The following is a 19,247-nucleotide window of genomic DNA, read 5'->3' as shown; positions in this document are numbered from 1 at the left end:
GGACTCAGACAACTCGTCACTACACCAACACACTCTGCCGGCTACACGCTGGACCCTGTCTTCTCTGCTAGCCCCCACGTCACCTTCAGCCACACCACCGAACTCCCATGGTCCGACCACCGCTGCATCCACTTCACCTTCCGGAAACTGACCGCACACCACCCCACCCAACTGATCCCCTGCCGCAACTGGAGCAAAGTCAGCAAAGACCAGCTTAATACCAGCCTCGACCTAAAACCACCCACTGAACCCACCAATCCCGACCTCGCAGCCTGCAACCTCGGGCGCTGGATCGATGACTGAGCCAACTCTCTTGCCCGCTCAGTAAACCTTCCAACAGAGGCGCCAACAAGAGAGCCAGTTGGTTCACCTCAGACCTTCGAGCCTCCAAGCAATCCTGCCGGAAACTGGAGAGAAAATGGCTCCACGAACAGACACCGGACAACCATGCTACCTTCAAGAACGCCATCCGCAAACACCATCACCTCATCAGATCTGACAAGAAAACCTCCTTCAAAGACTACCTTGACAACAACGTACACAACAGCAAGGAGCTCTTCAACATCGTGAAGGAACTCTCCAAACCCAGCTCCAGCAGAAACGACATCCCACCATTACAAGACCTGTGCAACTCCCTCGCCACCTTCTTCCACCACAAGATCACAGACATCCATGACAGCTTCAACAGCCAGACCACCCCATCAACCACCGACTCCTCAGACTCTCCACCCACCTTCATCTATGACCCCCTGCTCGTCTGGGCCAATGTGAACGTAGACAACACAATCAAAACCATGAGCACTATCCACTCTGGATCTCCGTCATTCCCATGCCTGCACCACATCTTTAACAAAGCAAGCGCCACCATCGCACCCCACCTCCGCAAAGTCATCAACATCTCCTTCGAGACCGCAACCTACCCCGAGAACTGGAAGCATGCTGAGATCAATCCCCTACTCAAGAAACCCATGGCGGACCCGAGAGACCTCAAGAATTTCCGTCCCATCTCCCTGCTCCCATTCCCGCCCAAGGTCATTGAGAAGATCGTGAACAGACAATTGACCCACTACCTCTTAGAAAACAACATCCTGGACCCATCCCAGTCAGGGTTCCCCACAGTACCAAAACTGCCCTCATCGCCACCATTGATGACATCAGGACCCTGCTTGACAACGGCGAAACAGCAGCCCTCATCCTTCTGGACATCTCTGCCGCCTTCGACACTGTCTGCCACTGCACCCTACGCACTCGCCTCTACAATGCAGGGATCCAGGACAAGGCTCTGGAGTGGACCACCTCCTTCCTCTCCGGCAGAACCCACAGCGTCCGCCTCCCCCCTTTCCGATCCGAAGCCTCCAAGACCATCTGTGACCTCCCCCCAAGGATTGTCCTTCAGCCTTACACTATTTAACGTCTACATGGCCCCGCTCGCCCACGTTACCCGGTTACACAACCTCAACATCATCTCCTACGCCAAAGACACCCCACTGATCCTCTCCCTCACCAAGGACCCCCTCACCACCAAATCCAACCTCCAGAAAGGAATGAAGGCTGTCGCCGAATGGATGTGAAACAGCAAACTGAAGTTTAACTCAGATAAGACGGAGGTCCTCATCCTCGGTGGCAACCTCTCAGCCTGGGACGACTCCTAGTGGCCGACCGTTCTGGGAGCAGCCCGACCCCCACTGATCACGCACGCAACCTGGGCGTCATCCTCGACTCAACACTCTCCATGACCAAGGAAGTCAGCGCCATCTCCTCATCCTGCTCCAACACCCTCTGCATGCTCCGCAAGATCCACAGATGGATCCCCACAGATACAAGAAGAACAGTCACCCAGGCCCTCGTCAGCAGCAAACTTGACTACGGAAACGCCCTCTATGCAGGAGCTCCGGCCAAACTCCTCAAAAGACTTCAATGCATACAAAACGCCTCCGCACGCCTGATCCTCGACGCCCCCCGCCACAGCCACATCACTCCCCATCTGAGAGCCCTACACTGGCTCCCCGTCAACAAAAGGATAACCTTCAAGCACCTCACCCACACACACAAGGCGCTCCACAACACCGGTCCAGCCTACCTCAACAGACGACTCACCTTCTACACCCCGTCCTGCCAACTCCGCTCAGCCGATCTTGCTCTCGCCACCGTCCCCCGCTTCTGAAGAGCGACCACCAGAGGCAGATCCTTCTCCCACCTCGCCGCCAAGACCTGGAACACCCTTCCTTTGCTCCGACGACAGTCCGAAGACCTGCTGACTTTCAGGAAGCACCTCAAAACCTGGCTATTCGAGCAGTAGCAGGACCCCCCTTCCCTCAGTGCCTTGAGACCCTTACGATTGGGCAGTGCGCTCTACAAATACATTGATTGATTGATTGATAAATATCCTATATTTTTCTAAATCTGTGTTGTGTCTTTCTGTGGTGTTCTCACTGTGTTATTGTATGATGTATTGCACAAATACTTTACATATTGCCTTCTAAGTTAAGCCTGACTGCTCAGTGCCAAGCTACCAGAGGGTGGGCAGAGGATAATTCAGATTGTATTTGACTTACCCTGACTAGGATTGTGATCTCTACCTAGACAACGGTGTAGACATATGCCAACTAGAGACCCCATTTCTAACACATTGGAAGTGGGATGATTTTGAGATTTAGCCGTACTCCTCTGGCCCAAATGTGAGGGTCGGGCCTGATTTCAGTATGGGCCAGACCCACCCCACTATTTTATGTAGAATAAATATCAGGGGTAAACTCCGTGTTCGCCCCTGGGGGTATCCACCTGCTCCTAGACAACTACGTATCTTGATTGGAATGTCCATAGAGAGATGGTGGGAAGAAGCTTTCTGAACCTTTGACTGTATTAATTTTGTTTTCCTAGTGAAGTTGAGCAACTCCTGTCTTGAATTCTCTAAGGGAATACCTTTCAGCTCTGCAGATTTTCCCCAACTGAGGTGTTGGGCTTTATGATTGAAATTCTGTGCCAATACCACTGATCCTTAACTTTGTTCTGCCACCTTCATTCTAACTTCTCCTTTACATTTTCAAGGCCTTATTTAGCCTAAGGAGACTCCATTAAGGAACCAATATACTTTGTGCTTTATTATATTTTGTATCTTCTTTATAATATTCAAATTCGCATCCCAAGCTGCTGTGGTCATGTTTCTAAAATTGTACTTAGGGATCCTGCCATTGTCTAACTTTACTACTAGATGGAGTACGTAGACCATACCACCCAATGCTGTTCATTTTGTCCTGAAATTCTCTAAACTGTGGAACATGTTTTTTTAATTTTATTAAGTGTTTTGCACACTGAAACATTTCAATCAGTCCTCCCAAATTCGTTTAAGGATACACAGTCCATAGTATTAAATGTACTCGCATTTATAAAGAAGTTGCCATCAGACACATGTTGAGCTAATACTGGGTATCCCATTAGCTTTGTTATGTCATGCGCATATCTCATTAAAGGAGAGCAGTTTTTCTGGGAATGCATATGATGCTGTTTCTAAAGCGCTTCTGTGGAATACATTCCCCTCATCAGATGTATCCTATTGGTTCAGACAATCAACAACAGCTCCTACATCTTAGAGGGTGCTGTTTAACATGTTTAGAGGAGGTATTTCGAGCATTCACATGTTTACAGCAGTTCTCAAAAACAAAGCCTATGAAATATAACACTGATAATCCTTATAGTTTTATTTGTACAGGGATTGTGGTCATATATGTGCACAGCTACTATGGACCTCTCGTGAAAAGTGATTTGCTATAGTTCTGGCTCATCTGAGTAGCAGTCATTCTGTGAGTGCACAATAGCTACTTCTAAATTCCGACCGTGAAGTACTAGACTAGAGTAAGCTCAAGTCTGTCCCACGGACTCAGACAACGAACAACAAAACGTGCCTCCTGGACATAGAACTGTAAAGTTTTTCCATGGAGCGATTTGCATATTTTTTCCTGTTGTTCCCATTTTACAGATGCTCAGGTGGTGATGCCTATTACTGCTTCTATGTCAAGAGGACATTTGGTTAGGTAAATCAGCAATTTAAAAAAAATCAACTGACCTCTGTTTAACCTATTTAGGATCTATATATCCGTTAAATTCACGGAGGAGACCTGGAACATTGATTAAATTCGCTGCTTAAATGTCTTCATTTATGGATCTCGATGGTAATGTTAATGCATTACCACATAGCAAATCTTGTTTTAAAGTGATGAATGTCTTCTTTCTCTTCCTTCCTTACCACGACATTTAGAACACAATAGTTAAGTCAGACAACGATATTCTAATACTTACCCCTTGTTTCCATGAACAGACTCACGAACGACTATGTGTTCCACCTTCTAAAAAAATCAAATGAAGAAAGAAACAATAGCAGCATATTGATGTTGATGTCAGCGCAGGCTTCTGTGTAAAGCCCACGTGAAATCACCAGATACCAAGGCCCTGATTTATACTTTGTTTGCGCCGCATTACCGTCATTTTTACAAAATACAATTGGGGCATATTTATACTCTGTTTGCGCCGAATGTGCATCAACAATTTTGACGCACATTCGGCGCAAACCTTTCCCCATATTTAAACTCTGACGCCCGACCCCGCAGACGTCAAAATTCCACTGTGTGCGTCATTTTTTGGATGCGGGAAACTGCCTTGCGTTAATGATATGCAAGGTAGGCGTTCCCTTCCAAAAAATGACTTTAAGGCCTGTGTGCCTTATTTACACCCCAACGTCATTTTAACGCACAGGAGGGGGTGGGCCTTAAAAAATGGCACACAGTCTGATGTGCGCCGTTTTTTAACGCCTGGGTCAGGGCAGGCGTTAAGGGACATGTGGGCACGGAAGGAGTCCAGAGGTGTACTCCCCTGCCCCCAGGGACACCCCTGCCACCCCCTCCCACCCCTGGAGGACACCCATGGATGGGGGGACCCATCCCAGGTAAGTGCAGGTAAGTTAAGGTAAGTATATATATATATACAGTATATATTTTTTAAGTGGCGTAGGGGGGCCTAATTTGGGCCCCCCTACATGCCACTGTGCCCAATGTCCAGGCCCAGGGGACAGAAGTCCCCTGGGCATAGCCATTGGGCAAGGGGGCATGACTCCTGTCTTTGCTAAGACAGGAGTCATTGCAATGGGGCTTGTGCGTCAAAAAATGGCACAAGTCCGGTTTGAGGCATGATTTTTGCCTCAGACCTGACTTGCACCATTTTTTGATGCACAACCCCCATTTTCCCCTATGCCGGCGCTGCCTGGTGTGAGTCATTTATTGTTTACTCAGACCAGTCCGCAGCGCCAGCTAACGTCATTTCTTAAATAATGCGCCTGCATGGCGCGTTGGAATGGCGTTAACCGGTGGTAAAATTTTTGACGCACAACTGCGTTGGCGCACTTGTGCGTCAAAAAGTATAAATATGGCCCAATTGTGTTTTGTAAGTTTGCAGCGCTTTTGCGTCAATAAATGACGGTAATGCGGCGCAGCAAAAGTATAAATCAGGGCACAAGTTTAATCACTTAAGGAATTATGTACTTGGGGTAATATTTCAGAGAAGTGGCCTGAACACAATGCAGCGCCACTTTTCTTGTGCCCTTTAGCACCCCCCTACCGCCACTATGTGTTTGCCGTATTTAAATACGGTGCACCATGGCGCAGGGTAGGGGATAATAGCATTGTTTTTATTGAAACTATTGATGCACTCTGCAGGAATAGCACTGAAATATTGGCGCTATTCATGCACAGTACATAGAGGCCCACTATATGCAATGGTGTGCCCCCTTTTAATGGCTGCTCTGAGCAGGTGTTAAAAGAACTGAGAAAAATGACGCAAGGTAATCTGTTAGATTTCCTTGCACCATTTTTTCAGCCCCCCTAAGGCGGGAAGGCTCCCTTTGCTCTACATTATGCCTGGCGCAGGCATAATGTAGAGCAAAGGGTTACAAAGTGGTGCAATGCATGCATTGCGCCACTTTGTAAATATGGCCCTGGGATTTTGGCCATCTAACATCACATTAGCATCATAAAAAATGACGCTAATGTGTTGGTAGATGGCGCTAGGGGCCCTTAAATATACCCCTTGGTTTGATTTTGGCAAAAACTCGAGATGCTCCTGATTGGGGAACTGAGACCTATGAACAATGAGTATTTAAAATCAGTTTAGTGGTCCAATTGCTAGTTAGCAAGACTTACCTAAGGTTAGATATCAGTCATGAACTCTATGATTTTCATCAGCTCAGTGGGTTCAACCTATTTAATTATTGAAATACCTAAAATTACAACACTTTTCAGGGCCATTCAAATGAGTAAAAATGTTTGCATGTGAAATATCACCTGGTGGGAAATTCTGCGCACAAAAATAGAACGAAAATATGCTTTAACTCAATTATATTTTTTGCACAGTAACAATTGTTTCCCTGGGATGAAACTCCCTTCCTAAGCGCTCCCGATCAATATGCAGGTGATCCCTCTTCTATCCTAATCAAGAAATGCATGTATTCCTTTTCCTTACCGAGAGTAAAATTATTAGCAATTCCAAGCCTTGAAGCTGCCTGCATTGGGTAAGTGAATACCCACAAACGTGCACATCTTTGGGTATTTCTTTACCTAGCACTGCAGGCAGGACATCCTTTCAGCGACTACAACCAGTATCCTCAAAACCCCACCCTATCCTGAATTTGAGATTGTTCGACGTTCACCTTCATAGTGAAATGTCGGTTATCATAAATCCAATAACATTACTTCGGACCTTGTTTCGTATATTAAGGTTCGACTTTAGCTCTCAATTACGGATTAACATGTTACTTTCTGAACGATTATGAGATGTCACTGAATATCAAAAGTTGGCTATTTTTCTAAACTGGAGAGAGTTTTTGTAGTTCACTCAGTTTTTAGCATCAGTTTAAACTGCATTCAGTTTACATAATTTTGTGTAATTTGCAAATAAAAAAAATCTGTACACATCAATGAGGAGAGTCATTTCCGCACTGTTTATTTAGAGCTCAATATAACGATTGCTCTGGAACACAGTCATGAATTTTAGATTAGTTCAGAAATATATGGCAAAAAGAAAATCGAATTAGGAAGGTTTTTCATTTTTCATCTTTGACAAAGAAGCATTGCATTCCCATGAATAAAATGTGTTTAAAATACATCACTCATTTGTAATTACCCCTTCCAGACACAGAGGCTTGTTTTTAGCAAATAAATGTGCAAAGGGTTGTACAACATATAAAACGAGTGCACGAGATTGACTAGCCCTGCAGGATCTGGCATGCAGTTTGCTGAATATAACTGAGCTGTATTACACATTATGAAAAAGCAGTGTCAATTTCCACATTTTTTTTGAGCGGTATTCTGTAAGCCGCCTCTGTTCGCTAGATGGATTTTTGCATTACTTCTAAACGAAAAAGTGGCTTGTAGCCATGAAATTAGGTACATTTCCTTACTTTTATTTTCACATATCGTACTTGAGAATATTACATGTGGAAACCCTATTGTCCTCGGGAGCATGAAAGAAGGTAATGTGTGAAGGTGGGTTGCACATTATGATGTCACCATTTACCTTTTTGCACATAGTAGCTAAAATAGATTCGAGTGCCATTAATGCATCTGCTTATTTTTTAATTTTATTTAACACCGCCACCGTGGCCCAAATTCACACAAAACACTCCACTGAGCCACACACACACGCCACACAAACGTGGTATACAACCTTCCCACCACATGCATCTCACAAACACTCGTTCCTACACATGCACTACCTTATAAACATAAAATAATAACCTACGTGCAAAACAAAGTCGCGCATAAACTAAAGACAATTAACACATCAAAGTTACCCATGGAATACCACCTCGACATACGTTCTGTCACATGCACAACACAACATTTGTGATTACTAAAGAACAATTACATTGACCACAAAACACAAATGATACAAAGACCGCTCTGAAGAGCATATTACACATACAGGCCTCCTTTATTGTATGTCTGTCCTCGTGGTGTTTGGTCCTGTCGAGTAATTTGTTTATTTTTGCTACGAAATGTTGTATTGATTTTCCCATAAACATCATAACACATCATTGGTTTTTTTAATGTCATATTTTTGTCACTCTTGCCGGTGATAGGGAAATAGTGAACCTGGCTATATGTGCCTACCAGGGATGCATGTCTGATGCATAGAAAGCCTCTGTCACCACTAGGACTTGATGTTATATTTGGGCATTCATGTTGGATCCTTGAGGAAGAATAAACAACATATACTGCATTAGACATCTATTTGGGATTAGCTCTCGCAAAGGTAATTGTTACTAAAGCCACTACTCAAGCGAGTTATTTGACCCACCTATAAAATGACAAGTATGTTTTCACACAGTTGTCCTACTGTGAATTTCAGACACCCAACAGATAGCCTGGAAATCAAAGGCCTAATGCGCTCTCCTGTTCGCAAACCAGGTCTATGCAAATCACCAACTGAGTGGTTTGTGAATGGGGATGTAATTTGAAATGATAACCTAGGCACCAATAGGCTGCATCACAAATTGCCCATTCGCAGGAATTGCAAAAATGACCCGCCTAATCAATAATAATTAGGCTGGTTCTAGTTTGTGACCCCTCGTGAATGGTCATTGTCCCTGCATTTGCTTTCCCACCCCAGCTGGAGAGGAGCTCATATTTCAATGGTGTATGAGCACAGCTAACGTCATAAACTTTGATACATTACCTTGTGACTAGTATAGAGGATGGGAAGGCTCATTTTGCGCCGCAGCTCTTCGCCATTAGTAACACATTAGAAAAACACTTTTCACTTTTTACGAGTCAGAAGACCTGTGCGACTCAGAAAGCAGATTTTGTGCATGGTAAAAAGGTATTCTGTGGGTGCAAATCATTCAGGTTTTACGGCTCCATTAAACTTTAGTATGTGAGGTCAATAGTTTTAAGTTTTTGAAGTTTATGACAGATCCAAGTGGTGTAAATGCGCAAAAATTCTCCAATTTAGTTGCAAAATGGTACTGATACAGTGAAATAAATTAACTATATAGAGAGATAACATTTACGAACGTTATCTTAATAATTGTATTCATTCACAAATGGCCACACGACGACAGAAGGAAATGGAGTGACATTGACATGTAGGCAACAAAGAGTGGAATTTAATTGAACGTTTTTCTTAACAGGGTACATCTATCCCATACACCAATCATAATAACGGATAATTGAATATGAATGAGTGAGGAGGTGCACTACAAAATGAAGTAATGGATGAATTGAAATAAAAATACGTGATAAACAAGTGTGATTACTGATGTGATAAGAATTATGAACGTTGTGTTTTCGAGAATATATGGATTGTGTACACACATTATGGACCAATGGATAAAGATATAAAGGATTTTTAGTAATTGTTTAGGTGTTTCCCACAGTCAAATCAGTTTTTATGAGTGAGATGTGCTAATACCAATTAAAATTAAGTTGTGACTGATTTGGTGTAAGTATTGAACTTAATAATAAGACAGCATGACACCGATTTGTAGGGATTCATTATAATGCTGATGGTATTTTGAAAATAATAATAGTATGAAATTATACAATACAACTCTTTGGACATTGTAAACACAGTTGCTAACATATTTATATGGGATTTAGGTGAAATTAAGATGTGTCACAATGAAAACCCTTGGATTTGGGATGAATTAGTATTCATTTTCTAGCTTAAGAATGTGTTTTTATAAAATATTGGGGGTTTATATTATTAGATGTAATATTTATGAGTATATATTTATTATTTACAGCCTTGTGAAAGTTCCCCTGAGGACTAAGTGCATCGGGTGACATTGAATTAATATAATATGAATTTTTAATGAAGTTTGGAAAACTGAAGAATAAAGGATACACACAAATTTAAAAAGACATTTCAACTTTTTTTGAATTTGAAATTGATGATTTTGAAGTATCATTTTATGATTTTAACTGGGTGCAAACTAATATTGAACTGATTTGAGGACCTATAATTTTGTGATAGTTTAAAAAATTGAAGCAGTATTCCCCTAGAGATGGTACCAGACATGGATTTTGTCGACTGGGTTTGAGTGCAGGATTGAGAGGCTCAAGCTGCTGTTTGTATAGTTTGTTCTTAACAGGTAAGCTGTCACCAGTGGCAAGGTCATGTGTACACCATTGGGTCAGTCCAGCTGTCAGTGAGAACAACTCAGAAAACTGTCCGACAATTGGTGAGTCTCTCTGCTGCTGCTCCGTCAGTGTAGGCAAGAACTGTACTCCCTTCACTGAACCATCCTTAACATTGTGACATAGGAGGTCTGTGAGAGGCTCACTCTCCTCTTCCTCTTCTCCATCAGTTACCATGAGCATGGTTGTATCCCCATTTTGAAGATGGCCTTCAGACAACTGACATGGATCATCCTGTGGGCGTGTCTAGGACTACCTAGGTCCACCAGGTAAGTGATTTTGCCTATCTTCACCAGTACTGTGTAAACCCAGTCCATTTGTCTTGATTCTGATGACCTTGGGAACAACAGGCTCTATAACACATCTTTCTGAACTCAATCAAGGTCGTTATTTGGTAATACTGGCGCTTAATGACTGTCCTCCAAGTTTTTGTTAACCATTTTCATGTACTCGCCATGGGGGAACATAGGCCCAGCACATAGTCCACAATGTCTTGTTTGGGTTTCTTGAAAGGCTTCTCACTCCCTTTTCAAACAAGATGTAAGGATCCTCAGACAGGGTGCCCTTACAAAAGATCAAGGGTGCTAAAGCTGCTTCCCTACTGTGGCAAACAAAAGGCACAATAGTGCTACATTCCTCGTCCTATGAAGTTTCTCAGACAACCCCATAATCATACCTTTTAGGATCTTGTTGAATCCCTCCACAGGCCCCTTGGATTGAGAGTGCAAGGGGTGGTGAACTTGTAAGTTACCCTACACTCATTCCACATAGCCTTCAGAAACTCAGACATGAAGTTTGCACCCCCCCCCTTTCTGAGATAACCTCTTTGGGGATGCCTACTCTGATAAAGAAATCAAGCAAAGCCCTGGCTACCACAGGTGTAGTCACTATCCTCAGAGGTATGGCTTCAAGATACCTAATGGTATGGTTCACCACCACCAATATTAACTTGTTCCCTGAAGCTGTTTAGTGTCTAGGGCCCTGAGAATGTAAATCCTCACAACCTCCAAAGGTATCTTCACCAGTAGTAGGATCAGGGGAGCCTTAGTTAGCCCTCCTGACTTGCCACTGGCTTGACAATCCATTCCCTTTCTCAGACATCTGGGACAGGAAAAGTGGTTTAATGACCTGCTTCAGATTGTGGTCTGGGCCACATGCTGGGAAAGGGAATAGCATGGGCTAAGTTCAAGAGGAATGCCCTGTACTGCAGGGGAACCACCAATCCAATCTCTTGGTTGCTTGAGGTTTTGGGTTCTGAGCCGCTCTCTATAAGCCATCTTCTTTCTAATAGATCATTGGCTCCACTGGTAACCTGCTACTACTGGACTTCAGCCTGGCACTGAAGGCCCTGAAGAGTTGACTACTCTTTCTGCACTCTGCAGAATTCCTCCCTAAGGGTCCTCCTGATCTATGTTACTCGGAGAGATCTGGAATGTCTCTGAGATTAGGCTTTTCATCACCTTTAGGCTCCACATCCTTCCCCTCATGTCACATTCCTTCTGGGCCAGGGGAGGTTTTGAGGCTGGCTTCCCACATCTCCTCCACTTCTTCTTGGTTATGGGAACTTGGGCTATTGTTTCGACCTCCAGGATCCATTGACTTCCATGAAGGACTCTCTGGGACCTTGTGGCCACACACATCCACTTAGGCAGACTCAACATTTCTGCATGAGTAATCCTTTCACCATCAGCCCAAGCAGAGGTTTACTGGTTGTTTCACAACAGCCACTCCACTTAAATGGCAGGGCTAACAATTACCTTCTTTAGGCCTGTAATCCCTTCCCACTCAAAGGTTACCATTGCTGTGGGATTTTATTTCATTGTCAGCACTGACTACTTGATGGAGAACATCTGGGATAATCTGTTCTGTGGAAAAAGCCGGTCCACCACGGGGTCCTGCTGGCTCCTCTATCCCTCAGAGCTTCTACCTTGGTCAGATTGCTGAATGGATATTACATCAACTTTACTATGCACGTAGGTATGGTGGCCATGGCTTCAACATCCATCCCACCCATGGAGACTTAAGTGGTTTCAGTCCAACCCCTTGTTTCTGCCTGGCAAACCTCCATTGCAACCCCAACACTTTCAGTTCTTTGGGACAGCCCACCGGTGTGGGGTCTTCTTGTAACTTACTGACTCTCCTTTCCTATGTTCTAGCTTCTGACAGTCCAGGTACTTTCCAGCCTTCCTGGGATCAAAACGTTTCTTCTTCTTGTACCCTCCCCACTTGAGTATGGAAAAGGCACAAGACTCCTCTTGAGTAAACGTTTTGAACCTTACTGAGAACTTCTTCTTTTTATCCTTGTTGCTCCCCCTTTTCCCCTGCTGGACACCAAACCCCCTTTGTTCGGACCACCCCATGGACATTTTGTACACCCTAATGTGCATCCACACATCAGCTGCCTTACCAAGCTGCCTAGGGTCAGACAACTTGGAATTCAATAGATTCTGGCAAAACTGTAAGTGTCAATTACCGAGGAGGTTCACTTTCATGATCAAATTACATAGTCTACCATAAGGAATGTCTGATCCGTTTTTCACCCAGCCCCCAGTGCTTTTATGGAGACATCTACAAAGTCAAAGCAGGATTGTTCTGTGTTTTTGTGAGTTTCCCAGAACTACTTCCAGGTACCCCTCAGGTGTATTTCCAATATCTGAACAAGGGCATCCCTAGTGTGAATGTAGAAGTCAGCTGCCCCCTGTTCTAGAGTTGTAGTTTATCCCTCTTCAGTGTCCCAAATCCCACAGTAAGGCTCCCCAGTGATGTTGACCCAGCCTACACATTCTCAATGCACTCTCATAGGAGGCAAACTATTTGTCAATGCTGCCCCACCACAAAACTAAGCAGAATACTTTTAAGCAAGTGAGGGGTGTGTGGCCACCCTCTATAAACCATACAATGCTGTCACCATCTTCTTCGGACCTCAAGAGTAACAAGCTGGCCCTCTTATCCTCAAAGGCCAGTCTCTTTTCTTCGAGTGGCAGTTTGTTCATCTATGGTGCTGTGGCTGCTACTTTGACCTGCTGCTCCCTTGCTGATTGCTTGTCACTGAGCTCCAACTGGTGGATGGATAGTTCAGAAGCTTATGCTGGCAGTGCCTTCTTCATTCCCATCCCTGGATGGCACACCAGAAAAAACATTTTGGGACAGGTGATCCCCTTCCCCTTCATCGTCTGGGGTTATATCCATTAGTATATCCTCAGATGTGATATGTGCTTGGCAGGCTTCTTCTCAGGCCTGGAGGACACATTCATAATATGCCTTCCTGGTATTCTGGCCCATCTTCATTTTCCTTTCTCTGCATAGGACCTTTAATTTCACAACTGCAAGACTTGTTAACATAGCCAGATTATACTTTTAGGGATAAAGAAATTGGAATAACAAATAATTAAGAACAATAAAAAATGGCACAATCAGAGACCTGCTGCCCATTAAAAACTAAAAATAAAATTGTATTTTCAGTTCAAATTAGGGCTGTTTAGTTTCAAACTTGATAGCTGGGTAGTACTGCTAAACACACGTTCTGGATCCCACCACTGAACACCAATGTTCCACTTAAAGGGCCCTGCTGGAGCCCTGAGTCCACCTATCAGCTCAATAGCTGTGTATTTGTTGTGCTTGTTGAATGCTATAGGTTAGCCTTTTTGAAGTTGAACTGTGCTTCTGTTTATTCAAAAAATACATTGTAATAGTTTGGGATGATTATGCAATTCTGCCTGCCAATAACAAAATGTTACTGCTTAAAGTTTTCCCCACCTTCCTCACCAGCAGGCTTTTACAAGCCCTCCCTCCAGGGCGTCTCAGCCTGGTGTCAAGGCTAAAGGCAGAGAGGACAGGGGAAATTTCCTGTTTGGGCCTGAATCCCATGAGCACATGATGCAATGGATCTAATCTTTGAGGTTCAAAAATATCTTCCTCAGTCTGAGCTTCTGAGCACTTGAGAGACAGACATACCTGGAGGTAAGAGATGTAGCTTCTCTTAATCTGACCTTATCCTAGATCTGACTGTTTCCAAATATAACATAGTATCATAACATAGTACCATACCTGTTACTCTATGAATTCTAGGGCACTTAGTGGTCCATTTGTACTCTGAACCTGTTAGCAATGCATTGTCTTGTTGCACAACGAAATACATTTTTTTGTATAAAGGTCTATAAAACATCCTTCCTTTCCCCCGTTGAAGTTTCTGTCTTTCTCTCTTTATTGTCCGTTCTGCACTCTGTTTTCCTCTCTGATCTTGCTCTGCCCCCTGACCTCATTTATATTTTAAGGGTTCTGCTTTCCTTTGTTTGCTCTGCCTCATTATGCCTCATTCTTCCTCACTTTATTCTCAACCCTGGCCCCATTTTTCCTCTTTGATCCAGTTCTACCCCACTGACCTCCCTCTCCTCCATTCTAGGATTCTGCTCCTCTTTGTTTGCTCTGCTTTCCCTCTTTGCACCCTCCGTCTTTCTCTCGTTATCCTCCACTCCATACCCCTTTTTACTCTCTGATCCAGCTGTGCCCCCCTAAATTGCAATTTAGATGTGCAGTTCCCCTCTGTTTCCTCTGCTTTAACTCATTGCAGCCTCTTTCTTTCTGTTTTCCTGTTTGCTCTCTCTGTCCCCTTCACTCTGTACTCACAGGCCCCTGCTGGCTTTCCGACTGTGGCTATCAGACCAATAGCTGTGTACTCATTTAATTTAATCAACGAGCTTGTTTAGACCTACAGGTTAGCACGTTTGGTGTTAAACTGTGCTTCTGCTTATTTTAAAATTGACATTGTAAAAGGTTGTGTTTTTTATGCAATTCTGCCTGCCATTAACACAAATGTACTGCTTGACAAGCCAGTCTTCTCAGATCCCCCATATCCAGTTCCTTTTTTCCTATCTACTTTCGAGACATAGCTTTTGGATTAGAACATTGAGCAAACCACTCTTCCAGGTGCACTGCACTTATTTGCCTGTTGGTACGCCTGGAGGTGAGCCCAAGAGGCTGGGAGAGAGTCAGCTGACCTCACATTTAGCGTTCACAATACCTCCCTCCAGGGCATCTCAGCCCGGGGCATTGAAGCTAAGCGCAGAAAGGATAGTCAAAGTCAAGTTTATTAGCACAGTTAATTAAAACCATTGCCTACAATTAAAACCATTGCAAGTACATTTAGACAGTAAAGTCCACTCCAACAACTCTAAAAAACCTTTTAAATTTTTTTACATTAACAGAGTGCTTTCCGGAATTATACTAAATATCCAGTCATTAAGCTATTATAAATAAAACACTACTGAACAAGTAAGCCTATGTGCAAATCATGTTGTATAGTCCTGTGAGGCGCCTGTGCTTGCTTGGTTCAAGAAAAGTGCCAGCGGGTCCTTGATACAGGGCTTTAATCAATTCGCCACTTAAAGTGCGAGTGCCTTGGGCAACCTGGAAACTTGAATCATCTGTAGGGACTAATCTGGGATAGTTCGTGACTACAGTGCTGTTGCCTGTACAGTTCAAAACCTTTGAATATATCTGTCCTTATTGTTTTGATTGCACCTTAGCAGACAATAAAGATAGAAGATTGCTCGAGCGGTTTGATAAATAGAAAGATCTACGGACTTGCTCAAATGCAGACAAGTTGTTTGTGGCTATTATGTGAATGATTGTCTTAGGGGTTGCCTACTTCTCGATATTCAGGGTGCCTGAAAATGCCTGGATGTAAAGTATTGGTACTTATTAGGTACTCCTGTCTTACACCAGACCTTGCTCATTCTTTTTAGACATTTTTTTTAAACAGGGGCTTTAGAAATGTTACCCCCTTGCAAGCCCGAAGAATTGAAGTACCACGTAGCCAAGTAAATACCGCTTCCCTGCAGGAGTGATTTTTCACATTTCCAAGGATTAGTTTCAGGTGTTTTTTCCTTTGTGCCGAAGTCACCAGACATACTCAAAAACATATACAAGTGACTCGTGCTTGCACCCGCGACGTGGACAGGTTTTCCAGTAGGGGATAAGATCTTTAGTCTCCATCATAATGAAATAAAAGAACATAAACTGATGCTTTAGAACTTGAGAAAAATGTACTAACGGGTACTCCTGGGCTTGAAGATTATTGTATGAGTTTATCACCGTCCAGGCATTTAGTCTTTGTGCAAGAGCATTGCTCCTAGTTGAATCATTGATTGAATGATTAAATGCTGATTTTCCCTTGCTCCCAACCCAGGCTTCTTGCATGCCTCGATCCTTAATGGCCAGGTTTAGGTTGTTTCCCCAAGAGCCTTTTAAATTACTACATTGTTGGTACTCAATTTTCATCCAACATAGGTTGCTGATGAACAACTCAGTTTCTGCTTAAGTAGTTTAAACCTATAGGTTATCGACTGTGCTTTCACCTGAAAGTGACTAGATGGTGTTTAAAAGTCATTTGATGATCCACAATGAATCCCAGATATTTGTATGTTGAGAATACCTCCACCTTTTTTCCTTCTACAAACCAGGAGTATGACTTACATTTGGAGTCAATCAGCCGAACCACTTTGGTTTTATTGAAGTTTAGCTCTAACCCTTGCTCATCAATGTAACTCTTAAAAGGCATTCATACTGCGTTGCAGACCAATTGGAGTTTGACTCATTAGGACAATATTGCATTCTGCAGCACATATAGAAGTAACAAATCACCTTGAATGATTGTTTTAGTGCAGAAAGGGACACCTTCCTGCACATAAACAATCATTCCCTGCAATGCAGGCACCCTTGCACTATGGTGCAAGGGTGCCTGTGTTGGTGCTAGGCAGCCAAAATTAACGCTAGGGGAAACACAGGGGTGCACCGTATTTTCATAAATACGGCGTATCCCTGCATTTCTGAAGTGATGCAGCATAGCGGTGCCAATTTTGGTGCAGTGCCACGCTGCGCCACATTCTTGTAAATCTGGGCCTAAGTATCCTGTATCAAGATGATGTCATAGTTCTGGAGAAATGCCCTTGCATCCACTTCTTGTAGTAGGTTCTCTAGCCCATATGTATTCAAAGAGCAGATGTTTATGCTGTCTAACTCCATTGCAGAGCTTGTGTTCTCCTTGTCAGCACCAGTTGATGACTTGATCATTGGAAAGACAGGGCCTGGACTGGTTATTAGGAGATGATGAGTCAAATACACTTGCTGGACTGGGCCCTGGTAGAATGTGCCTAACAACTTCACAATTGTTAGATTTTCAAGCATTCTCAGATTCATACCAGCTCCTCAGCTCCCCTTAAGACTGTGCTTCCTCTTGTTTTTATCAGTAACAAGGGTCCTGGGTAAAAGGAGGAGGGAAGGGGGGTTGATCTTGTGTAGCTCAATCCCCCATGAATTAAAGATGCCTTGATTTGCCAGTATTTTAACTACTATGTCCGGTGAATCCCAAGATGTTAAAGTTGCCTCTCTGTAGCTTTTATCTGGATGTGGTCTGAATTCCACTGACAACAAGTCTGAAGATATGATGCATGCTAAGGCCTGTATTACATTTATAAGTTTTATGATGGTTCCTCTATTTAGGGTATCAAACATCCCCATCAGATTTTAGCAGGGGATTAACAGTAGTTTATTGCCCCTGAGCCACCTCTTGCTAAAATCAAAGACGTGTTTGCTGGCCCTTTTCTGGCTGCAGATGTTGGACCTGCCCTTGGTCCCACAATGATGTTACATCTTGTTGTAATTGCTTGTACCTCCAACTCGTTACTGTGGTGGAAAGTCTGTGGACCTGCTGGGCTTGCTGGCCCTCAATCTGCTGATGATTGTACTCCTGATCCGGGGTCTGAAATGACGATTTATATTGTTGTAATTGGATACCTCTCCAACTCATTCCCACATTGGGGCTTCCTTTACTTAGTGGATGGTTTGGTTGGTCCTGGCTTTCAAATGGTGACATTGAGGATCTCTCCTCAAAGTTTTCTTGCATTTTGTCTCTGTAGTCCTTCTCTTGTTTTACCTTTTGATTGTTAAAACTGTCTGACTGCCTGCTGACCTTAAGACTGTGTTGTGGCCGAATAGTAACTAACTAAAGTTGCTTGCCTGCGCACTAGTTGCCATGCGCTTGGGACTTGTGGATGTTGTTTCCTCTGTGTGTTCCCTTATGAATTCTCCTGCAGAGAGACTATTGTTTTGATTTCTACCTTTCTTTCCTCCTCGGAGTCACAAGTTTCTGCATTCTGTATTTCCGTATACTGTTTTGTTGTGCCACTTTACCTTTCTTACATACTTTCCTTTGCCTTTTCTTTTCCCTCTTTGTAATTGCCATCTCCTTTTTCTGCAGCCACGTCAACTCATTTCTCCCTCCCAGCAAAATCTGTGTCATGTTAAAGGGGACTTATTTTATTATTGTTCGACATCAGTCCCTTCACCTGGAAGGGGCTGTAAGTAGCCAGTGGTAGGGAATCTTCGGTTACTTGTGAGCCTTTAATATCTGCAGTTCCTTTTTCACCATATTCCAACACCCGTTGCTTTTCAAAGGGTCTAGCTGCTTGGGACCTTACTTCCGTCAAGATGCCAGTGAGGATTGATGACATCACTTGTGGCCTATTCCCTAAAATTGCACCCTTACATATGACTTGCTGGGCATAATTGTAGTTTTGAGCCCACGTATCAGATCATTGAGAGCTTGTAGCTTCTTATCAATACCCACTATGTGCACTGCCAAGATGTTGAGAAGATCCACCTGAAGTTCCTCTTTACCAGCTTGGTGATGAATTGCTGTGGACATTGCATCCATGGTCGACAGGAGTGCTCCCCACATACCCACTAGGATGCTCTTAGCTGTTGGTTCTGAAATTTCCATGTTAACTGTAAGTGGATTTGAAGAAGGGGGTCGTAATCTGCCTGGTTCCTCTGGATCAATGGGGGCGGCCACCATCTTCTGACCCCGGCTGTTTGATCTTGTAGGGGTCTTATTTTTTAAGGAGAGTTTAGTCTTGGTGGGAGAGCTGCTGCTACATGCAGAGAACTGACTTAGACTATCTCTTGTGGTTTCCTTTTGTCACCCCTTGTGCATCAGACACCTGCAAGGACGCAGCAAGATCTGTAGGGTCTGTAAGGAGGAAAACGGAGTCTGAAAGAAGGCAA

This window comes from Pleurodeles waltl, chromosome 5 (genome assembly GCF_031143425.1).
Source record: "Pleurodeles waltl isolate 20211129_DDA chromosome 5, aPleWal1.hap1.20221129, whole genome shotgun sequence".
NCBI lineage: Eukaryota > Metazoa > Chordata > Amphibia > Caudata > Salamandridae > Pleurodeles > Pleurodeles waltl.
Note: the sequence above shows the minus strand (reverse complement) of the source record.